The sequence below is a fragment of the Lissotriton vulgaris genome, unplaced genomic scaffold (assembly GCF_964263255.1).
Source record: "Lissotriton vulgaris unplaced genomic scaffold, aLisVul1.2 SCAFFOLD_2625, whole genome shotgun sequence".
Taxonomy (NCBI): domain Eukaryota; kingdom Metazoa; phylum Chordata; class Amphibia; order Caudata; family Salamandridae; genus Lissotriton; species Lissotriton vulgaris.
Window position 1 is genome coordinate 73,306 of NW_028241728.1, and position 23,170 is coordinate 96,475.

The window sequence follows — 23,170 nt, forward strand, 5'->3', positions numbered from 1 at the left end:
ATGGGACTTTCCACGGACGGCCTGTGTCGGAGGGGTTGTGGTATGCTTGCTACTTTCCTACACATCATGTGGGAGTGTCCCGAGATTGCCCGGTATTGGACACGAGTGCATGAGGTGATGGAAGAAGTGACTGGAGTGGCCCTGCCGGCTGAGGCCCGGCGATGCCTCCTCAATGTATGGTGTCCGAATGATTACAGTGTGGCCCAGACCCGTTGGGTCACCCTGGGTAACATGGTGGCCAAGAGGGACATCGCCCAGAAATGGGGTGCGCCTGCTCCTCCCTCCCTCAGTGTGTGGGAAACCATCATGGACTGGTGCATGCTGCGTGAGAAGACAGTATACGTGGCCAGGGGCAAACCTAAGATGTGGAGGTCCGTATGGGGTGCCTGGAACTCCTATAGAGGTGACATCTGTGACCCCCCAATAGAGATTGACTCTGACGTCCAGCCCTCCCCGTAGGGCCCTTTCCCCCCCCCCCCTCCCCCACAATTCCAGATGGTGTACTCCTGGTGTGTTAACCCCCCACATGTCTCCCTGTAGGCACTGTTGCTGTATGCTGTCCTGGGTGTGCGGCCCTCGGCCCCCTCCCGCTGCGTAATTCCACTGCTTCTGTACTGTCCTTAGCCAATCTTTTTCGTTCTTTTTCTTTGACTTCTTTTCGTGCTTTGCGCACGCCTTTTTCGTTTAGCCCTTCTCGGGGCTTCTTATTCTATGGTTAATTCATTCTAAGTTTGATGCTATTGAAAATTAAACCTGATTGCTTCTGTGCACAGTATTGTACACGACCTTTCATGCCACCTCAATGCTGCCTGGCCTCCGGGATGTATGGCTAAACAGCGGTGTACTTTTTCAATTAATAAAGGTTTTACAAAAAAAAAAAAAAAAAAAAATTAAATTAGACGTCAGGTTTTCCTAAATTTTCTCCTCCTAATTTGATATTTAGAGCAGACATAATGAGAAAAATAATCTACTAATGATCTACATGATGCCAACTACTAAATGTCATTATTACGCATTATATATACCAGAGATGCGATTTCTACCACTGTACTGTGCAATAACCAAGTACTACAAAAACGGAATTTCAGACACCATACATTTGTGGCTATTTTGTCCGTTTGAGAAAATATACAAACTTCCTGGAACTTCACAGTAGGCACCAAGGCTTCAATTGCCTGATTATTTGAAAATAAAAAGCTTGCATACCTTAGAGTTGCGAAACAGCACACGAAGATGGCTCACGCTGAATCCATTGAAGGAACTTAATCTTCAAGAATCATACTATTTGGAAATCCTACCACACAGCAGAAGATCACCAAGTGTCACGGTTTCCGATACCAATCCTAAAACAAAGTAAGATACAAATCATTTTTTTTTTTATTTAGTAAAGAGAATCAATTGATTTCTAAGAAACTGCATTTACTTTACCATATGTGTCCTGTGTAGAGACAGGATTTAAGTTGTATTTATAAGGTTAAAGAAAAAGTTAGGCATTTGATATGATGTAAAGAAACTGTGCCAGTTCACGATCTAAAAGCAGTTTTTTGAGTTTCTTTATAATAAAAAACAAGCATTGGCAATGCAATAGGTCTCGCATTTACAAATGTTTGAGCTATTGGCATTGTACAGGACAATGCCAATAGCCTAAACTCTTTCAAATGCGAGACCTATTTTTTAAATTTTATTATTTTTTTACAGTTTTATATAGCGTGTACTAGACCCGAAGATATCAGGTATCCGAGAGATTTACAGAGCACCAGTTGCATTACAAACAGACACATTCATTTTTGTTGGTCATGGGGAGATTAAGTGATTTACCCAAAATCACAGGATGTTGTGCGTTGTTGCAGAGACTCGAACCCGGTTTCCCTGCTTCGAAGTTGACCACTCTAGCCGTAAGGCTACATCCTCTCCCCAAATGCATTGCAAATGCTATTTTTGGAAAGCGCCCCTTGCTGCGTTTTCACGTTAATGGCAGCTGCGCCCCTTTCTTTAGACTCAGCTCGTCTAAAGAAAGGCGTGCGGCTGCCAATAAAGTGAAATCGCTCAATGGGGAGCATTTACAAAAAAAGCATCTGCTTATCAAGTTGACAAACAAATGCTTTTTTTTGTAAAAGCGCCCCATGCCGCGGTTTCCCTTTAACAGCGGCCGCAAACCTTTCTTTAGACGAGCCGAATCTAAAGAAGGGAGCGCAGCCGTCATCAACGTGAAAGCGCGGCAGTGGCGTCACTAGGGGGGTGCGGGGGGTGCGGACCGCACCGGGTGACACCATTAAAAGGGGTGACACCATGGTCCGTGTCAACAATAATCTTGGCCGGCGGCTGGGTAAGGTTCGACAGACAGTAATATTGTTTTGCATTTTGGTGTCACTGACTGTGACACCAAAATGCAAAACAATATTTCTGTCTGTCGATTCTTACCCGGCCGTCGGCCAAGATTATTGTCCCAATTAGGCTACGACTTTGGCATCCGGACGTCAATGACGTTCGAAACGTCACTCACGTCGTGACGTGGCTCCCGGACCTGACGTTTTAAAAATCCATTTGCTTCTTTACAAGTGTAAACAGCGCGGACTGCTAATGCTCTCCAGAAGCCCGGCCTCCTGCCTCATCGTGCCAGGCAACAAGGGCTCCTGTTTCCTGCCCTTGGCAGTGGGAGCACACAGCAGCATATTGTTCTGGGAGGCGGAATGCAGAAGCAGAGGAATGGTGTACCTGAGCAGAACTGTGAGCCTATTTTTCAGACTCTACAGTCTACACTGTATCGAGCACAGACACTTAACTTGAAAAATCTCCCATTCATTATATTCGTTACAGATAGCAAATCTGGAAAATAGGGAAAGGCAACCATCGCTCCATTTCCAAATAGTGCTGTCTATAGGTCATGCACTAAAAGTGAGACTATGAGTTTAGTGTACGCGCGCAATTACACTGTGACGTCTTAAAAGCAGGAGAACATCGGCACTCGAAGCCAGTATCCTAGGGCCTGACTGGCACTTTATCTGGTTAGACATTTCAACAGGGAGCTGAAGGAGGCTGATTCTGAAGGTGGAGGTCCGCTGCCTGTCTCCAGCTACACGAGAGGTATGGAAGTAAGCACAGTGGGGGGGCCTGAAGACAGTGAGAAAAGAGAGAAAATGGATGGAAAGAAAGAGTGTAAAAGATTGAGCCTCTTAAGATACTGTCCCTGGACTGTTGGACTCACCCTCCTAATCCATCGGATAAAATTAACAATGTGAACCACTTTTGGTATGAGCTTGTCTGCAGGGCCTGCTTGAGGGTCTTGCACAATGGGACGGGGCGAGTAAGCGTGGATCAGGGTCAAAGGCGTGGGTAAAAAAAGGGAGCTTCTTTACAAGTCGCTTGCGCCACCGGTACGTCACTATCCCATTTTAAAAGTGAGGCACTGGCGGCGCAACGGGCTTGTAAATCAACCCCCAAATATTCCATAACTTTTTTTTTGAAACCTCTATTAGAGGTCCGAGTCTGTAACTGGAGGGCCACAGGATTGAATCCTGGTTGAAGTGATAGAGAATATTTAGGGACGTAACACAGGCCCTAGCAGCACCTTCGGGGCTAGTGCAGGAGTCTGGATGCTGCTGCCCACTAGTGCTGGAGTCTGCCCATGCCTGTCTCCACAGTGATGGATGGCTTTCTCCTGCCTCTCCTAACGCTCCAGGGGGAGACATTTAGAGGGCCCCTCCCCCAGCCCTTCCTGCAGTTACCGGTCCTCGAGCCCCAACAGTTTATTTATGCATTTTTATATAGCGCAGACTGTACCCAAAGGCTTCAGAGCGCTTCACAATAGGAACTGTAATGATACATTAGGAGAAAAAAACAAGTGAACAAATTACAAAAGCAAACGTTAAGTTACATGTGGCAAAAGTGACAATTGTGAGCAAACAAAATATATGAGGTAGCAAACGGTGCAATACAGGAGGAAAATGTGACGTGTGCAGGTTACAAGAGAAAACAAAGTACAATTAGAGGTATAATACTGCACAATATGGCAGACACTCAAGCACAAGAACAAACGTTACATAGGCAATGGTGGCACTTGTGGAAGTTTCTTAAGCAAACAAAATGTGAGAGGTAGCAAACAGTGTGCTACAAGAGAAAAGTGGCGTACTAAACACTCCAAGGCCTCAAAAATCTTACCCGACCCAACACCAAGAAAGGGGAGGATAGATTCCGCCCCTGAGATTCATGCGATGCGGGCAAGAGGAATCATTTCAGGAAAACCAAAGGAAAAAGAAGTCCCTGCAGGCTGAACTCTGGCTAACCGACCTGGGGAAGTGAACCAGGGTTTTGCAGCACCAGGTGCACGCTTGTCTTCCTCTACAGCTGGTAAGTGGCACCCCCATTCTTCCCTTCGCTGTGTTTGAAACTATGCCCTTTGGTGATTACAACCTGTGCTCCTTGTGTCTGAGCGTGCAATATACCCAGTAAACTGCTTTAGTCTGTAGTTGCGCTATTGTGTGCAAGTGTAACGTACTGCCCACTGACTGAGTTGCACCTGGGTGACATGTTTCCATAAGTTACTGTGCGCATCTTTCTGAGTCCGTGCAGACGTAACATGCTATGCCCGGAAACAGTGTAGCCCTGAACCGGCATGTAGGGTTCTTGTGCTGCCAGTAAACCTGTCTCTAACTGGGCATGGGTAGACTGGTGCCATGCGTAGTGTGTGTGTCCTGTACTGTCCAGGACATGTGTGTAGCTGCACATGACACGCGGGTGCCATGTGCATTTTAGTCCCGGTGTAAAGCTGTGTAAGGGTATCTGGGGGGGGCATCATGGATTCATGATGTAAGTCGTGAGGGGGTGACACCATGAGTTACCTGCACTGGGTGACACCAACCCTAGTGACGCCACTGAAGCGCGGTATAGGGCGCTTTTAAACAAAACAAGCAGATTTCTTTAATTAAGACAGCGCTCCTTTTACGGGCATCTGTGCAGCGGAGGGGGGGGGGCGCATTTATGTAGCACTACACCCATTAAGCAGGCGACGAGCGGAGTTACTAAAACACGACTGAGCAGCAAAGAGTTTGGCAAGCTGCGCATACCCATGCGGCCACCTCTGTAAATAAATGTAAAGTAAATAATTTAAAATTATTGCGGTGAGCCGCACAGAAAACAAGAAATGCAAATGAAAAGTCTGTTAGGAAGCAGTCGCCATTACTGATGCTGGCGTCCCACGAGTGCTGTGTACATTATTTAAGTAAATAGTTCTTGGAACTGCTAAACAAAGCTCCAGAATTAGAACACATGTAAAAGGGTCAGTCCTTATGGGAGGTAAGAAGACAGGAAGGTGCTAAGGAAGGACTAATGCACAAGTTACTTACCTTCGGTAAAGATATAGCTGTAAATACCAGTAGTTAGTATTCGATTTCTTAGCTTAGAATACCCCCAGGCGTCAGACTGGATCCGTAAACTTTCGCGTAGCAGCACCCTTGCGTGTCGGTAGGCGTCGTCTGCGGCTCCGCATCCGTCGTCGCGTCGTTGGCACCGGGATGACGTCGCCGGAGTGCTTAGACGCCGGAGTGCTTAGACGCCGGAGTGCTTAGACGCCGGAGTGCTTAGACGCCGGAGTGCTTAGACGCCGGAGTGCTTAGACGCCGGAGTGCTTAGACGCCGGAGTGCTTAGACGCCGGAGTGCTTAGACGCCGGAGTGCTTAGACGCCGGAGTGCTTAGACGCCGGAGTACTTAGACGCCGGAGTACTTAGACGCCGGAGTACTTAGACGCCGCCCTCGCGCGCCAACGTCAGTTCTTCTACACAGCTTTTCCGCGCCAGAAACGCAGAGCCATGATAAAAACCAACACTGGTGCCAAGAAACTAGGGCCCTGAAAGGGGTGAACCTTGACCCTAGATATCGGTTCGCAGAACGGGGAGGATGGGTGGGGCGGTAAGGAATCTAATACTAACTACTATTTCTTACAGATATATCGTTACCAAAGGTAAGTTACTTGTGCATCTGAAAGAAACAGGTTAGTATTAGATTCCTTACCTTAGAATAGATACCCCAGCAATACAAACCCCAGTGGTGGGTCTGCGAACCAATGATTACACCAGAAAGTCCTGGAGAAAGGAACGGCAGAAAAAGCTATCTCTCCGGACTTGGCTGTTCAGGCAGTAGTGTCTTGCGAACGTGTGCAGCGAGGCCCACGTAGCTGCCTGACAGATGTCTGGCAAGGGGACTCCCCGACACAGGGCAGTAGTAGCCGCCGTGGCCCGAGCGGAATGGCCACATAGCCCCACAGGAGGCTCCTTTCTACCCAGAGAGTAACAATGCACAAGACGACCCATCTAGAAATGGTTCGCTTGTGCACCGCCCGACCCTTCTTAGCGCCCACGTTACCAACAAAGAGTTGGTTATCCACCCGGAACTGGCGTGTGCGATCCAGATAGAATTAGAGTGCACGTTTTGGGTCCAGATGGTGGAGCCTCTCTTTCTCTTTCAAGGGAGGCGGAAAGAAGGTGGGCAAGGTGATGGACTGCCCGATGTGGAAGGCTGTGACTACCTTGGGCAGGAAAGAGGGTCGCGTCCGCAACACAACTTTGTCCAGATGGACAGAAAGGAAAGGAGGTTTAGAGCCTGGAGCTCACTCACTCTCCTGGCAGAGGTGATAGCAACCAGGAATGCAGTCTTAAGAGTAAGGAGACGAAGAGGACAGTTATGAAGTGGCTCGAAGGGAGTGCACATCAGATAAGTCAGAACAAGGTTCAAGTCCAACTGAGGCATCACGAAAGGGACAGGAGGGAACATAGAAGTGATGCCCTTCAAAAACCTATTTACAACTGGGGACTTGAACAAAGAGGGCTGATCAGGGAGCCTTAATGAGGCGGAAACGGCAGAGAGGTAGCCCTTCAGAGTGCCCAGAGCAGAGGCCTGCTGGGCAAGAGAAAGATGAGGAGAACCTCTGAAAGAGGGGCAGAAAGGGGATCCACAGCCTTTGCTGTGCACCATGCCACAAATTTGTTCCACCTGCAGGCGTATACCGATTTTGTGGAGGGACGCCTGGCTGCCATAATCACATTACATACTTCAGGAGGCAAGTCAAATGGCCTCAACTGCCGCCGCTCAATCTCCACGCATGTAAGTGGAAACTGGACAGGTTTGGATGGAGGACCGTCTCCTGCTGCTGCGACAGAAGGTCCTCCTGAAGAGGCAGACGAATCGGGGGGGATCGACAGACATGCTGAGTAGCTCGGGATACCAGTATCTTCGTGCCCAGCCCGGAGCCACAAGGATGACTTGGGCCCGGTCGCGCCTGATCTTCTTCAGCACTCTGGGCAGAAGTGGTATAGGCGGAAAGGTGTACAACAGACCGCAGCTCCACTCGCGACGAAAAGCGTCTCCGAGCGAGTGCCGCCTTACAAATTCCAACGCGCAGAACTGATGATATTGCGCATTCTCTTCTGTGGCGAATAGATCCAACCAAGACTCTCCCCCACTGCTGAAAGAGGCCTTGCGCCACGTCCGAGTTCACACGCCATTCGTTATCCATCATGCACCGACGGCTGAGTTCATCCGCCCTGGAGTTCAGGGAACCTGCCAGGTGTTGAACCACCAGGGTCATGCCCTGATGTTCTAGCCACTGCCAGAGGCGCAGAGCCTCCTGGCATAGGGTCCACGACCCCACCCCGTTCTGTTTGTTGCAGTACCACATGGCGGTGGTGTTGTCCATGAACACCTGCACTACACTCCCCCGGACAGAGGGGAGGCATGCCTTCAGTGCAAGCTGGATCGCCCGTAGCTCCAGAAGGTTGATGTGAAGCCAGGACTCCGCCGGAGACCAGAGGCCTCTGATCTCCGCCTCTCCCATGTAGCACCCCCCAGCCCTGGAGGGACGCGTCCGTCACAACTACGTGCTCCGGTTGGGGTAGGGAGAGGGATCTGCGGCTGACCCAATTGCGGTCCGTGAGCCACCACTGCAACAGTCTTGCAGTGCCCTCTGAGATCAAGACATGTGCGGACAAGTTGGCCTGATGCTGGGCCCACTGAAACTTCAGGTCCCACTGCAGAGCCTGCATTCGCCACCTGGCGTGATGCACCATAAGGATGCAGGAGGCCATCAGCCCGAGAAGCCGCAGTGTCAACCCAACCGAGATCCGGGATAACGGATGAAAGATCGGAATCAGAGCCTGAATATCCCGAACCCGCTTTTCGGGAGGATAAACCCGAAACTGCGCCGAGTCTAGAACGGCTCCTATGAAGAGGAGCTTCTGAGAGGGACACAGGTGTGATTTCGGCACATTGATGGAGAACCCCAGCAGGTGCAGGAGATCGGCGGTAGTCTGGAGGTGGCTGACGACGGTTTGGGGCGAACCTGCCTTCAACAAACAGTCGTCGAGGTAGGGGAAGACTGGAACCCCTAACCTGCGCAGATGAGCTGCGACCACCGCCATCACTTTCGTGAACACCCGTGGGGCGCTGGTAAGGCCGAAGGGGAGCACGGTAAACTGAAAGTGCTCGTGGCCTACCGTGAACCGCAGGTAGCGCCGGCGGGCCGGCAGGACGGGGATGTGAAAATAAGCGTCCTGCAAGTCCAACGCTACCATCCAGTCTCCTGGGTCCAGGGCAGCTAAGAACTGAGCCAGTGACAGCATCTTGAACTTCTCCTTCCGGAGGAAGCCGTTGACGTTCCGCAGGTCCAAGATAGGGCGTAGGCCCCCTTTGCACTTCATGGGACCCAGAAAGTAGTGAGAGTAGCAACCACACCCTACTTCTGGCCCAGGAACGCGCTCGATGGCCCCCTTGGCCAAGAGGGCCGTAACTTCCTCTTGCAGAAGTTGTAATTGATCCCCCAACACGCGGTGGTACTGCGGGCGGTGGCATGGCTGGAGGGGTCACCTCGAAGGGAAGGGAGTAGCCCCTTCGGACGATTTGCAGCACCCACCTGTCCGATGTGATGGAGCACCAGTGGAGGAGGTGATGGCGAACCCTGCCCCCCATTGGCATCGAATGGGCCTGAAAGCTTGGACTAGGAGGGCTTTGAGGCGGATGCTGCGGGGGTGGATGTGGACTGGCCTCATCGTTGTCCCCGGGCACCGCCACGGCGGTTACCACTTACGCCACCGTGTTATTCTGCGGCCCGCGGCTGGCAGGACATGAGGGGGCGCCCCTTCCTTGGCCACAAAAAGAATGAAAGGCAGCAGTTTGTTGGCGCGGGCCGACAGGCCCAAGGACCCAGCCAGGCGTGGCGACGAATCGTCACCGTTGTTGCCATCGCCCTGCCTAGCGAGTCCGTTGTATCCAGTCCACACCAGATGGAATACCGTGCCGCATCTCGACCCTCCGCAAATGCTTGGGCGAGCTTAGTCTGGGCCTCCTCCGGACATTGTGGCAGCACGTCGTGTCCCACAGAGAGTGGGAATAACGGCCCGAGAGGCACGCGGCTTTAACTGACAGCAACCCCAAACTCAGTGAGGAGAACATCTTCTTACCATACTGTTCATACCATGTAGGGACTGAGGCTCGAGCGGGGCCTCAGCCGAGAAAGAGCCCGATTTGGCTCAGAATCACACGGAATTGGATGAAGACCCTCCTTTGGCATCAGTGGAGTAGTTGCTGGATTCGACATGGCAAAAACAGGCATGGATCATATTGTCAGGAGTGGAGCCAGCACCAAAGTTGGAGCAGAACCCAAATGGGTCAGGTATGGCACAGACTGCACCGAGAGCAGACCCCATTGGTGGTAACTAGACGGAGGCCTTCGCAAAACCATGTAGCCTGAAGGCGTGCAAGAAGGAGCTGACGGGGTGCTGAACATGTGGAGCATTGCCTCCTTAAACGCCTCAATCTGTTATGGAGTCCCAGGTGGACCTAGGAACTGGAGCGAAACCATGGAAGCCTTGACATTCTCGCAACGTCTCAGAGTCTGGCAAGGCTGAGATGAGGCCCAATTGGACTTCCTAGGTTTCTTTTTGGATTTTAACTTACCTGAAGGTTTGAATTGTGGCGATGACCTGTCACAGCCAGACCTAAGAGAGGGAGTGGGCCAGAGTCCTCCACTTTGAGTACGAGTAACCCTTGCAGGATTTCTGTCAACACTCGCAACTTGGCTTTCTGGATAGTCTTCTGGTGCATTAGGGAACACTCCATACACAGCATGGTGTAGTGACCCCAAACACAATAGAGAAGCCTCATCGGGATCTGTCACAGACATTTGTTAGCTACAGTACCTACAAGGCTTAGACCCTGTAGTATAAGGAAGGGACACATTTCCTTGCACACATTAAATTATTTTTTGGTTGAGAAAAGGTGGTCAACTGATGAGAAAAATGAAAGGAGCTAGGTCCGGATGTGCGTACGAAGACACGGAAAGAAAGGTGTTGACGACAGTGCAGTTGGCTGGCGCCTTGATGCGACTCCAGCCATCACTTTCGGAACAGAGTGTAGTTGGCGCAGAGCCTCACAAGGCCACCTATTGGCACGCATAAGCTATACTGAAAATGTTTCTAGCTCCAGCCTGGCATCTCTGGATATTCTGAAGGTGAAGAATCTGCAGTTGGAAGTATCCAACAGAAATTCTACATTACCTCGACAGTTGCTAATGCCAAATGTCAAAGCAAAATGCGTGCCACTGCATTCCCTTTCAAACAGCCAGATTACTACACTGCATACTTGTTTTGAAGAATAAAGATTGATGCAACAGCTGATTAGTTGACCTTTATTAATACACATCTTCCATCTGACAAAACAAACTTTGCAAACTCTTTTAAAACTTTCGAAGCACATACTAATATCCAAGAATCCTCATCAAATTGATTGGTTATCACCAAAAACAAGGTAACATTCACCTATTAATTCAGTTTTTCAAGTAAATCAAAAAACTATCCCCCAGTTACCTACGATGAATTCTAAAGGACATGTGCCTAGTCAATTTGTTCTCTTGCCTAGCCTAAGCTTTCTCAGCTCCCTCAAAACATCCTTGTGTTTTGTAATGACTGCTAATCTGAGCTGCTTGTCGTTTACTGAGTCCACTCATAGTTAAAATGTGCTGCTCTTTCTCTCTTCTTACTTCCGACTTTCAAGATTGTGTCAAACAAAAATATACATTTGCATATATTAATCTTATAGCAACACAAAGAACAAGTAAAAATCTTTCACTTATCATGCATGTTAGGTGAACGTTAAAAGAAAACTGAAAACATTTCCCAATTTAAAAGAAAGTCTAAAATAGCACTCATCAAATAATGGACATTTCCGTGCTCTTATGTCCTATGCAAATTGTGAAATGTTCAGCCCGCCTTCCCTTTTACAGCACCGACAAGCTTATTTCTACCCATTTTAACTGCAGGGCAAAACAGACTGGAATGCAAGTTAGAAAGGAGATGGATACCGCATAGTAAAAATAATTGGGCTATTAACAAACCAATAAAAGGCAAAAACGTTCTTCATTATCTGTTTTAAATCAGAACTTCTGCAATGTTTACAAATCGACAAACAGGCTGTGATGCAATGTATATGTGATTTCTGTTTAAACACGCAACAAAAGAAATCTGCAACTGGATCACAGGGGTGTGAAATGTTAAACACTATTTACTTGCCCTAGGGACATGGTGCTTCAGAAATATGACCATCCCGTAAAATATATATATATAGGTGTGTCCCTTTTGGTGCCAGGTAGGGAGATGGCAAATTATTTTAGTGCTGTCCTTATGTCAGAGCTCTGATAACAGCTTCTCTGATTATGTTCTTTTTTTACATAATTTATATTACCTTGTAGCACAACTCTGATTTGCCAACATTTCTACAACTCTACACAATGGGGCAGAAAGTAGATGGGAAGCAATAGTTCCAAGTTTTCAATGCCCTGTGAGTCTTTGCACCCCCACCAAATTTCTATAGTCCAGTTTGTTGACAAACTCCTCCGCCATCTCTTCCCATAATAGAACAAGTTGGGAGTGAACTCCAGCCAATGGAAGAAGTAGAACTTTTTCCAGGGTCTGAAATAAAGGAGATGGAGGGGGGAGGGGGGGGGGGGGGGGAGTGGGGGGGGGGGTGTGGAGAGGCATGTGTGTATAAAATTGAATTTTCAATTGCTCAGCATATTTCGATTGAGCAAATATATACTTATATATTTGTTCATATGAAAATGGAATTCACAAACGTTTTAGAACTATGGTTTCCAGGGGGTTCCAGGCATATTTTTGTGAATTCCTATAAGTCAAATAATCAAGCTTTATTCGGCTAAATACAAAGTGCCATAAAAGTAAAATAAATATTACAAACAACTTAAAAAAAGTATACAACCCATAATGTTAAAAACGCTTCACAGTACTACATACAAACATATTTGTATGTTGCCATTAGATCTTAAGTGCCTAAAAACAAGTAAGAAAATGTAACGGACAATAAGTATAATGTCAGAATAGCACACGTTTCCAGTGGCAAACAGACGCAAACAGTTGCACTCTTTAGCAGAAAATACAAAGTTAGTCCAAATTGTTTAGAACCTTGCTGTACAAAACTGATCTTAAATATTGCTTAGTAAACTGCTACAAACGCCCGCATAAAAAGATAAAGTGAATCAAAGTCGGAGCTGAAAATTCATCACCTGTACATGCTAAAATAGTAGAGGAGTTATAATGGCCGAAAGGAAAGGATAGAGGCGACCTAATACGACCAGCCCGTAATCTTGGTAAATAAATTTTACCCCCAGGCATTATCAACCCAGTAACAGTATGACCCATATGAGGGGGGAGAATGGAGTATGTCAAAATTCTGGACCACAGGTTTTGACAATTCCAGTCATTCTCTCTATCACTCTTCCTTCTTGTGCAATAGTTTTCCTTCCCCGAGTTTTGATCTCTGCTGGTAATCCTCCCATGGGTGAGGAACAAATCTGATCTTCCAAGATCATTGGTCAGTTTAACATAATTTAGCCAAGATATTTTATAGCCATAAGCACAGGTCAAACAATCCTCAATGATGTCTCTAGTGAAGCTAACTTGATCGCAGATCAAGACCTACAGCCAGAGCCTTATTGGAGTGAGCCTGCTTTCAAAATATATGCAAGCCCCAGCTCTTTGTGTACAATACAGTGGGAACTGCAAGGCGGGTGCCCCAACAATTTTATTCAGAACCTATTTACTTCAACCGTTAGGCAATCAATTGATCTATAGCCCCAAATAGGTGCCCCAAAGGACAAAACAGGCAAACACTTGCGTTTACATATTTCCAACATTACAGGAAAGGGCTTTGAGCCTAAATACTTGGCTAACAGAGCCCCTATGGTTTGGGAAAATGTATTTTTCAGGTTTGTAAAGCAAGGCCTCCAATGACATTGGAAGTCAAATGTGATGCCCAAATAAGGGAAACTATTTATTTTATATAGAAATTTTTATATAGCGCGAACATCACCACCAAGGGTATCGGAGCGCTTTACAGATTATGCAGCAAGAAGGGTACAGGCAAACAAACAGATTCAACATTGTGAAAAGTACATCGTTTTAAAATGTCCGACAACTAAGGATCCTCTCCAACAGTCTCCCCTAAATAAAGAAGGGTCTAATCCATGATGGTTGCTTTCCCACTGCCATACAATGTATTTTAGTAAAATTAGTTTCCAGTTCAAGGATGCCCATAAGTCTCCCAGAAGTATCAATTTGTTTATTGAGACCAGCGGGGGTCGGTGCAATTAGGATATCGTTTTCCACATATAGTAGGGCAACCACCGGCAAATTCTTAATGTTTGTGAGATCATCCATGCAAATAACATAATCATGCAATCTAGTACTATATAAAAAATAAAATTGGTGCAAGCACACATCTCTGCCTCACATCTCGGTCTAGTCTCCAAAAAATTTAATCAGGGCACTCATTCCCTGGACCATAAAAGACACAGACAGTAAGGTGTTGATGGAGGGCTCCAACAAACTCAATAAATTCAGATTCCAATCCTAGATCACTTAGGATGTCCAATAGTTATGAACGACTACCCCTAATAAAGATTTGAATTGATTGACCGGATTAAAAGCTGAACTAAGGTTCATAAATGCCAGATATAAAGCCCACTTCTTAGCCATAGTATATTTCTGAATTAGTAGCGTTAGGTTTTGGCTTGATTCCTTCTCTAAACCCATACTGAAAGGGGGGGTAGAGACACCATGGGTCTCGGGCCACCTCATGATTCTCCTAAAGACTATATGACCCACTATTATTACAATGAGTCTGGCAGGGAAATGGCCGTGGATCTTGCCTATCTTTCTTAAAAACAGGTATGATAATAACAGAGTGGCAAGAGCTCGGTACCTTAGAGAACGCAAGCAGAGTTAGTGATAATTGGGGTCAAAAACTCCGATCATGCTTTATAGAAGATCCATTGAGATGCCATCCGGGCCTGGAGCCTTCTTGCTAGGACTTGAAACAGCTGGATTGCCCCCCCCCCTTCTAAAGTGAACGAGAGGGCCAGGGGCGTGGCCAAGATGGCAGCGAGGTAGGACGTGAAATCCGGAGCTCTACACCCGCCATCCGCCACGATTAGCTTCTAATAGCTCTCTTGCGGGCCAGAGGCAGAGTAATTCGGCAACAGAGTGTCTCCCCGATCTGTTCCTGTCCTCCGTGGCGACATCTCCCGGGGCCTCGATTCAGGGGCCGCCCGGAACGGGGTCCGCTGAGGCAGGCATCAACCCCACCAGCCCCTGCTCAAGAACGGGATGGATACGGGAGACTTCCTCCGTTGCGACCTGGAGTGTGCACCCCTGGCCCCAGAGTCCCTGGGGGCAGGTGACTCAGAGGGGAGCGGCCGTGGTGGACTGCGGAGGAGCCGGAGCGCGTCGGGCGCCCTGCAGGACCTGCCGCTGATCAACTGTGGCGAGCAGACTTCGGAGTGTGGCTCCCCTCTCTCATGCCTCATCCGCGGTGCCCTCATAACCAGAGGTACTGTGGCTGCACGCGACGGGGGTCGGCGCTGCCCCACTGAGCCAGCCATTGAGGGTTAGGCCTGGGTAACTGACTAGCTGGAGCCACAGGGACGTAGGCCTGAGTTTTGCTGCGGGCATCGGCCCGATCCACCGGGACAACGCCAGAGCCCCGCTTTACTACGGCGTCTCAGAGGACTGTTCCCCTACCACCTCAACACCCACGAGCCTTCACCCAGAGGTGCCGGCGCCCGCCCTCTTGACACGAGCAGCATAGGCCGGGACCAGAGGGGAGATACGGGGGGTGACATAATACTGCGACCCCCTCACCCCACCACCACAGTAGCGCTGCGCATGAGGCGCAAGGGTTTGCCGCGCATGGTGCGGTCCGGCGCCAATGAAGATCTGGAGACGGGTGGTGGAGGTAGGCCCCTGCTGCATATCCTGAGAGCGACTTCTACCCGTAGGGCACCTGGGGGGACTACCGAGCACGTTGTGGGGGGTTCTTGGGAGTCTGTAGAGACTGGGACACTAATTGGGACTCCAAGGACGTTGGGCCTCGATCTTGCACGCCACCATCTGTTGCTAGCTGCTCCCCGCGGCCTGAGACGTGCGACTCCACCCACATCAAGACAGGTCCTCGGGCCGGGGCCTATCGTCATTCCAGCGATGGTGGATAATGCAGAGGGGACACCGCTGTACTTCCTGAGCTGTGAGCTGCTGAAGCAATTCGCCAAGTGTACCAGGTGCTTACCGCTGCAGTTGCCCCTAGTCCACCATACTTTCCGACTGCTAGAGAGACACTACACCAGAGGCGGCCACGCATTGAAACTCACACGAGTATGTCCTCATCGAGAACACGAAAACAGAAGCCCTTGAAAGACATCTCTGGTAGAGCACACTCCGTTCCCAACGTGGCAACTGCTACACCTAAGGTGGTGTCCCAACAATAATCCCCCGGCGCGAGTGACAAGCCCATCACTAAGGCCTTCCTGGAGTCCCTCTTTAACACCCTTCGGGCTGACATACAGACTGTTAAAGCAGACCTGACAGCTGAAATAAAGGAGATCCGCAAGGATATTGACGGAGTGGGAGAAAGGGTGGCCACGATGGAAGACAAAAGCAATGCTACGACGACCGAAATGGCCATGCTACAACGGGAATACTCCTCCTCCAGGACCAACACATGGATACCCAAGTACACCTTGAAGACTTGGAAAATCGATCGCGTAGACATAACATTAGAATCCGGGGGGTCAAGACCACGGATTACACCAAGGACCTCTTCACTTTCACGGCAAGCTTGTTCCGACACATTTTGGCGGTCCCCGACAGCACAGAAATTGTTCGACAGGGCACATCGAGTGGGCCCACCACGAGCGCCCAATGCCCCCCCCCCCCCCCCAGCAGACATTTTAGTATCTACAAGACTTCAAGACTAAAGAAGTCATCCTTTCAAAAGCTAGATCTCTCCACCCTATATCCTACAATGGACACGCCCCGGTGCTTTATCAAGACCTAGCCTTCATCACCCTGCAACACCGCCACCGATTCTGCCCGGTTACGGAGCACCTAAGAATGCAGGGTGTTCAATATTTGTGGGGACATTCATTACGACTTATATTACGATTCAATGGCAAGCTTCACCACATGCGCTCACTCATTGACTCCTGCTGCCTTCTGGGCTTGACAGTCCATAGCAAGGACGACGACAACCAGAGCGCCAACTCGGGCCCGAGATCACACCCTCGGGGTGGCAGCGCCAAGGTCGGCGCTGGCGGATTCGGAAACCAAACAAAGCGGACATAGCAAAGAACCAGCAGGATGCACTAGCTTCTGCAACGGAGGCACTGGCTGGAGCGAGCTAGACAGCTGACTGACCGATAGATGCTGTACACACCCGGATCGGGTTCCCCGACATGTGGTGGACGGCGGGGGGAGCAGGATCTCTTCCCTTGGTCACACCACGAGCCCCGCAAGGACGACCTCCTGGTCTATCTGGGATGGCGGACACTACTTATGGAACTTACTTTCTCTCCTTGTTTCCCTTCCCCTTGTTGCAGTTGAGACTTATTGGGAATGAGCTTTTTTTGGGGCTTTGTTTTGGTTATGGGTTCCCTCGTCCACCTCTTTCTGTTGCCCGTTTGCTCCCCTTCAGCTTAGGCTGTATCCGACTTTCTTGTCGACACTCATCCGTCCCCATAGGCCACAACGTACATCGCACTTCATCCCGCACACCGTCCCCTGATGCCACACGATCCACTTAAAATCCTTCCGCTTAACGTAAGGGGCTTGAATAAACCAATCAAGCGCAGAGCGATCCTTAATTATCTGGAGTAATCCAAAGCAGACATTTATTTTATTTTATTTATTTATAAAATTTCTAGAGCGCACAAATACCTTCCGGCGTCTCGGCGCTAGAACTCGTTAAGATTGCAGAGGGCTCCTACAAGGCTTACTGGTTGAAAAGCCACGTTTTAATGTGTTTCCGAAATATGAATAAGGAAGAGCTTGATTTAATATGAGGGGGGAGCTTGTTCCACAATTTGGAGGCAGCAACTATGAAGCGTTTGTCGCCCCATGTTGCTTTCTTAGTGCGTGGGATATCAAGTAGCTGGAATGCCGCAGAGCGTAAGGATCGAGTGGGTTTGTAGAGAGTAATGGATTTTTTTAAGAAGTCCGGTCCAGTATTGTTCAATGTTTTATAAATGATGCACAAGGCCTTAAACTTTGTGCGGCTTCTGACGGGCAGCCAATGAAGTTGGCGAATGATGGGAGATATGGGTGAAAATTTGGGTGTACCGGTTAGAATTCTTGCAGCAGCGTTTTGCACTAGCTGTAGTTTATTCATGACTTGTTCCTGTGCATTCAACAATAGGCCGTTACAATAATCAACCTTTGAAAGGACTAGCGTGGACATTAGGGTTTTACCTGAGTTTGGAGGTAGGAAAGGGAGAAGTTTCTTTACCATTCTCAAGGTATAAAAGGACGCTGAAATCACTGCATTAGCATGGCTGTGAAAGGTAAGCTTATTGTCGAATAAAACTCCAAGATTCCGGACTTTTGACACCGGTAGAGGCGGATCTCCCAACTCTGATGGCCACCAGACTGGTCACCAAGACGGGGTCAATTCACCAAAAATCATGACCTCCGTCTTGTCGGAGTTTAATTTTAAGCAATTCTTGTCCATCCAGGTGCAGATCGCTCTCATTCCTTCCTGGAAGTTAGCGGCCACTGCTTATTATAAAAGACACACCTTCTCTCTAAAGATCATTATAGGTTGAAATCCTGGGCTTTCCCAATACAGCTGTTCTCCTCTAACACGTCCAAATCAGCTGGAGTTGCCATACTGGTTTCCCGCTCCTTCCAGAGTAGGGTCCTCCAGAAGGGGGCAAAAATTAAGGGTCGCCTACTCCCATATAAATTCTCCTTGGTGGGGATGACGTTTGTAGTGGGTTCCATATATTCGCCCAACGACGGGCAGATAAAGTTCTTCCTCCAAGCCCTTCAAGAAGCCGCCGCTACCGCGGATCGCCACCCATTGTTGGGTGGAGAACTAAACATTGTTTTTGACAATGACCTAGACCAATCCTGCCAAAGAACACACCAAGCAGGGGTACTCACAACCTCAGGTGGGCCTATCTTCAGGATTTGGGACTACTCGATCTCTGGCGTCATCTTCACCCACGCACCTGTAGCTATACGTTCTACTCTGGAGCACACAAAACATATGCACAACTAGATTATTTTCTCCGCTACTCCTCACTTCGGGCCCAAGCACTGAGCGCCGACATCCTGACAGCTTCCCTCTCTGATCACTCCCCCATCAAGGCCTCTTTCCTCCTGCCGGCATCGGAGCGACCCCTTAGACACTGGTGCATGCGCGACACGCTGCTACATTGCACATCTGTGATAGAACAAGTCCAGAAGGCTATCACAGGTTTTATCGACCTCAACACAAACCCATAAACCTCGTTGGCCACACAATGGGGGGGGTGTTGAAAGCTGTCATACGAGGGGAACTAATAGCCATATCAGCTACCAATAATAAAAGAAAGGAGCCGCAAGCGGGCAGAACTCACTCAGAGGGTTTCAGAGCTAGAAGAAATGCATCAACGCACTGGTGCTTCCTGTGCCTGGAGGCAACTACGCATAGAACGCAAACACCTTGCTGCTCTGGACCAAGATAGGGCCGAGTATGCGGCCCTCAGGCTTTGCCATTCCTATTACACGGGGGGGACAGATGTGGCCGCTTACTGGCCAACAAATTGCGGGAGGCTAGGCAGATCGTTACGCGGGGGGGCGCGTGGTGAGTCGGTCTTAGACGATGCGGCCATAGCGGAAACGTTCCAGGATTTTTATGCTGATCCTCTGGCTATATAGTCAGCGCTGGTTTGGTTATCCAAAGCCCACATGCCCACTTTGACACAAGCGCAGGCCGATCACCTCGATAGGGCGATACAGATAGAGGAGGTTGTCTCTGCAATTTCACGCCTTAAGCTGGGCAAGTCACCAGGCCCGGACGGCTACTCGGCTGCCTTTTATAAGGCGTTTTGCAGCCAGTTGGCCCCTGTCTTGACGGCTTTATTTAATACTTTCGAACAAGCAGGAGCCATTCCCGGGGAAATGCTAGAGGCAGCAATAGTTCTTATACCTAAGCCAGGGAAGGATAAGACGGTTTGCGATGCGTATAGGCCTAGCTCTCTTTTAAACATTGACATCAAGCTATACACCAGCATCATAGCGGCTCGTCTAGCTCCATATAAGGCCCAGCTGGTTGAGTCAGATCAGGAGGGCTTTATCCCGCACAGGCAGACCAGCGACAACAATAAGCGCATGCTACATTTGATTGAGCGAAACACTAATGGTTAAGAAAGCCAGGATTGAGCAAAATCGAATGGTTTGTGTATCAACCTTTTGCCCTGCTGCCAATCAACTTAAAAGGCTGATAAACCTCAACTGGCATCTAGTACAAAACCTACATGAGGACATGAGAAATTCACCATTATTTGCATTCAAGAAGGAGAAGAGCGTGGCGAACCACATTGTAAGGGCAGCCTTACCTAGTAAACAAACACCAACTCTTACAAGCCTTTTTGGCTTCCCCCAGACAAAAGGACACCACAAATGTGGCACTTGCATTTGTTGTCACGACACCATGGAAGAAACAGTATTCTCCTTTAACAACATCCACTGGAAGCATGAATCATTTACCAACTGCAAAACCAGGAATGTAGTTTACGCGATTGTCTGCCCCTGCCCTAAACTATATATCGGGAAAACATCTCAGGAGGTCAGACAACGTATCACGCAGCATAAATCGAGAATTCGTAGACAAGTGGAGAATGCGCCATTGGTACACCACTGGTTGATGAACAAGCATGATAAAGAGGACCTCAAATGGACCGTCCTGTCCAAAATCGAAAAAGATCCCAGAGGGGGGAACTTAGAATTAAGATTAAACCAAAGAGAGGCACTTTTGATTATGAAGTATGATACAGCAGTTAGTGGATTAAACGAAATTTCTGAAATCTACAAAACTGTTCCATGATTCAGCCCACAGGACTTCATCTCCCAGAATTCTCCTTATTGACACCGAACTACAACTCCCTTCATCCAAACTACAACTCCCTTCATGCTCTGGGAGGCATCCTCCACCTTCAGTCAATTGACAACACGGCTTCAGTAACCTGCAAGCAGTGACTGTATGAGGAGCGAGGACGTTCGAAACACTGTTTTGAGAGTTCAAATTGGTTTTCAGGTAAGCGGACACTGGCACGCTTCAGCGCGATCGCCAAACGTCGCTCCCCCCCGCCTGCCCGATTCCAAACGTTTATCGTTACATTTTCATCCCCAGAGGCGCCGGATCCAGAAATTGCGGACCGAGCGCCATCCAACTAACATTGGTGAGCGCACACGCGCTGCAAGGTGAGCACACGCTACCCCCTCTGTCCCTCTAAGCCCCGCTCTAGTGTAGACACAGGCAGTACGTTGTGAGCCGGCATGACTGAATGCATTCATTCTTTTCTCACAGCACCTCTTCGCTCCCCTTTGATGGGAATACATCGGCTTTCTACATTATTTGAAGAGCTTTGACCCACGCATTAAGGTAGGCTGAGTGCAGGGGGACATTGGTTGAGATGGTGACCTCCCAGGTTCAGTATAGTGACTGTTGCTTTCCTCTTCCCTTTTTAGTAACACTGTGGTCCTGATGAGAACCTGTTAAGGATAGGGTTCGAAACGCGTCGACCTGACCCAGTCCCATATCATCATTGTTGTTATGATTGTGCCATTCAAGTGATGGATTATTGTTCCTTCTAAAAAACTGAAAAAAAGTTTCATTTTTGTTTGAAATTTACAACTGTTACTATTCTTGCATTATTACAAACTGTATTATGATGATGGGACCTGTATGAATGTTTTTTGTATGTCTGGATGGCCAAGAATGTGTTGAATGCCAGTTTGAGTGAATTTTGTACATACCAAAGTGTGTTTTTCTCTTGTGTATATGTAAATGTATAGTATTTTCTTACACATTTTTTTGTATTCTCATGCCAAAAAACTAGCAAAAGACTAAAAAGCAAAATAGTCTGCAAAAAATTAAAAGAAACGTTGCAATTTCAAAAGCCATTGTTCATGTTTATTGTTCATGTACAATTATCAAAGAATTATTTCCAAAAAACTGCTCAGCATAGGCAGGTGTGTTGTTTTTCAAGTTATTATTGGCTCAGCCTTGCTGAGTTTTGAGTCAAACCCTTACTGTTTTTCACATTTGATTGAGCGGGCATCCCGCACCCAGGGAGAATATATGCTCCTGGCTAAAGATGCGGAGAAGGCCTTCGAAAGGGTGCACTGGCCCTATTTAGAGATGGTCCTGCTGGCTGCAGGCTTTGGTGAGAAACTGTGGACCAGGATTTTTAATTGCTACCGCTCCCCCTGGGCAATAGTTCGGGTTATTGGTCATACATCCTCTCTGTTCCCTATTGGGAGGGGCACTAGGCAGGGGTGCCCTATGTCACTCCTCCTTTTTGCACTCTACATGAAACCCTTGGCACTTAGACTCCAGCAGCACCCTTTCATAACTGGGATTAAATTTGGGGGAGATGCCCACACCATCAGCCTCTATGTGGACGATATCCTCCTCTCTCTCCTACCCAATCACGGCTATGCGCGTCCTCTTTGTTGAACTAAGCTGCTTTGCTCAAGGGTAGGGTTTTAAGATCAATATGGACAAATCCATAGCCCTCAATATCTCCCTTTCTCCGCACACTCTTACCCACTTGAAAGAGGAACACCCATTGTTATGGGCATCGACCGTGGTTCGCTACCTGGGAATCCACCTGGCTCCAACTATACCGACTACCGCGGATATTAACTACTCCAACCTTCGCACACATATCCGTAGGTACTCAATAGATGGAAACATTGCACGATGTCCTGGCTAGGACTGATTGCAGTTGTCAAGATGACTGTCCTCCCCCAAATCTTGTACCCCTTTCAGACCATTCACCTTCAGCCCCCACTGGGCTGGATTCAACAAACGCAGGCGGACCTGTTGCGCTTTATATGGCATGGGCTTAAGCCGCGTTTACAACATCAAGTTGTGGCTCTACCGCCAGAGAAGGGGGGGTGGGAGTCCCCGACATCCAGCTTTTTTGCCCAACTCAGATACCTGGTGGAGTGGCACCACCTGGAATCAGAAAAGCACTGGCTGTTCCAGGACCAGGTGGTGGCAGGCAGGCCATTACAAGGGGTGCCCTTTCTTAAGAGAAACCATAGACCTCCAAACCTATATGCCTCATACATCACAAGTACAATAATGGACTCCTGGGACCATACGAACGTCTTCAACCGGCTGACCACCTTCCTGTCACCCCTCATGCCGCTATTTGATAACCCAGAGTTTCATCCTGGCACAATTGCTTCTGCCTTTAGGGCATGGCGTCTTCTCCCTGTAGTCACTGGGCCATCTCTTCAACATGAATGGTATCATCCCTTTCTCACAGCTCAGGGAGGATTACGGCCTCCTGGAACTGGAGCGGTTGCCGTATTTACAAGTCCGGCACTGAGCACTGCATCCAATAGTTAGGCTGCAAGCACGTCTACTGACACCATACGAAAAGTGGCTAGTAACGCCCACCTCCGATAAGAAAATTCTCAGATATCTACAAAATGCTGCTGACCACTACTACACACACATACAATGCAGGCCGCTCCAGGTGGGAAAGGGACCTGGGGAGAACGCTGAGCCATAAAGAGTGGGAGGGCATTTACCAAAGAGCAAGGCACTCAGCGAACCATA

General features: G+C 48.6%; 1 long non-coding RNA gene across 1 annotated transcript in view; it reads right to left on the bottom strand.

The window, feature by feature from the left end:
- Positions 1-649: 649 nt before the first annotated feature.
- LOC147670581 (uncharacterized) overlaps positions 650-23,170 on the bottom strand; it is a 140,695-nt gene continuing 118,174 nt past the window's right edge. Inside the window, exon 3 of the long non-coding RNA XR_015303653.1 lies at positions 650-1,343. This is a non-coding gene — a long non-coding RNA (uncharacterized LOC147670581). The remainder of the gene's footprint in view (positions 1,344-23,170) is intronic.